This window comes from Eubalaena glacialis, chromosome X, assembly GCF_028564815.1.
Source record: "Eubalaena glacialis isolate mEubGla1 chromosome X, mEubGla1.1.hap2.+ XY, whole genome shotgun sequence".
NCBI lineage: Eukaryota > Metazoa > Chordata > Mammalia > Artiodactyla > Balaenidae > Eubalaena > Eubalaena glacialis.
In genome coordinates this window covers 40507427-40509602 of record NC_083736.1, presented here as the reverse complement: position 1 = coordinate 40509602, position 2176 = coordinate 40507427, and positions in this window count along the sequence as shown.

Sequence of the window (2176 nt, the reverse complement as noted above, 5' to 3'; positions counted from 1 at the left end):
TAGAAATGTAAAGAGAGTCCTTCTTTCTCAGGAACGTTAATGATGGCTGGTAAAGTAACCACATGTGGCACAGTGACCTTTCTGAAAAGCATGGTGATGTGATGAAAAGAGTTGCTGGTGCCAGATACCCATTGATAGGCTCAGAAACAGGTCCTCTGGAGCCCAAGAGGCGGAGGCAAGCCTCCCTCTTGAAAGGGGCAGCAGATGGTATTCTTCGCCACCCCTGACGGAATAACGGCTGGAGGGAGCAGTGGGGATCCATCTGGGAGAGAGCCTGTCTTCTGTGGCCAAGCAATCAATGTGTTTGCAATTTTTACACTTTCTGTGGTGCCTTGCAGAAGGGCAGCTTGTAGGAGGCTGGAAAATTCCAACCAGGAAGAACCACACCTTTTCATGTTACTTCAGAGCAGATAGAGTGGTTCTGAGAACCCAAAGGCAAAAGATAGCAGAGTGGAGTGGTGAACATATGTTGAGAGAAAAACACAAATTATCAGGAGAAATGAAAATGTTGATGGACGTCAAGCTCTGATATTTGAAAATGTTGGTGGCCAAAGGATTTATCCACCCTCTCGATCTGACCCACAAAATTGAGCCAGAAAATGTGTTCATGACTATTTCCATGGCTCTTACTCAGCTACAAGTCATTTCCCCTTTCAGATTATTTCCATTTTTAAGCTCCAATTTCCATTTGCTTTTTGATCTTCTGCTTTTAAGACATTTCGGCCAATATCATCATTGGCCAAGTGCCAGGTTCTCTTTCAAGGCTTTGAACTTGTCATTATCCTTTATCCTTGTAGGTGGATTCTGTTTTGTGACTGGCTGGTCCCAGGTAGACAGGGTTTTCCTGGTAAAGCAAAAGAAAGGGGGCTTCTTACTAAAGGGTGGAGATCAAACTGAAAAATTGAAGACACCTCCTGTAAACATCAGTGACTGAAGTAAAGGTTCTGTGGAAAAGTAATAATGTGATTACCAATTTATGAATGAATAATAAATGACATGATCTAGCTGAACCTGACAGTTTCAGCATCAATAATTAAGTTTTATGACATATTTATCACTTTTTTATATTCTCAGTTTAATTCTTCATCAGTGTTCATTAAAAAAAACATTCTGGAGCTGGGTTCATCTGACATAAAAAAAAATTATAAATGGTTCAATGGTTCATTGTGTTTTCCACAGAAGTTGCTGATGGCTTTCTGTCTTCATTTTCAGCTTTTAAGGGCAAGAATTAGGAAATAGTTCCCTTTGTATTCCTACAGCTCATAACAGTATTATCCAGCTAGCAGGCATTTAGCCCACACACGTAGTTACCTTTGTCATTTTTCTACTAGTTGTGGTGCCGTGGGTTGGCTTTACCTGGTTTTCTCACACTCACATAACTCGAGGAGTCAAGGACTCCCACTTTGTCATTGTGTCTAAATCAGATCTAGTGTTTTATTCTAAATGATGCCAAGGAAGGCGCTGATTTCAGTACTGTTGTGGATTTAATCATGGATCTGCTGCTAAAAATCATTTACTGGATGAACAACTCAGAAAAGAACTCACACCACCCACCCACACCGTAATAAAACAGGGCAGAGTTTTGCACTTGCTTCCACAGCATCGCCCGAGAAAGAGTTCTGATTCCCATGTTTCTCCTCTCTTACTGAGAATTTCAACTTCATCCCGGTCAGCTGCTGAATCATTAAGCAGAATGCCACTCTGTATTTCCGTGTCTTTCGTGCGGACGGCACCTCCTTAGGGCAGCCACATGCTTGCCAAAGAATTGAATCCCGAATATCATTTAGCCCCTTATTATTTCCATAACACCACAAAAGAAGAAGAAGAAGAAGAAGGGGGTGGGGGACTTCCTCGCCCTTGTTACTCCTATGCCGTTCCCATCGTAAGATGCTCCGTGGAAGGGAGCCTAGCGGTGGGCAGCGGCTGCGAGTCCCCGATACCGGGCGCCTCACATTTCCGTGGCATTCCCATTTGCTAGTGCGCTGCTGCGGCCGCACGCCTGATTGATATATGACTGCAATGGCACTTTTCCATTTGACATTCTCTCTCTCTCTCCCTCTCTCTCTGCCTCTCTCTCTCTCTCTCTCCCTGTGTCGCTTAAACAACAGTCCTAACTTTTGTGTGTTGCAAATATAAAAGGCAAGCCATGTGACAGAGGGACAGAAGAACAAAAGCA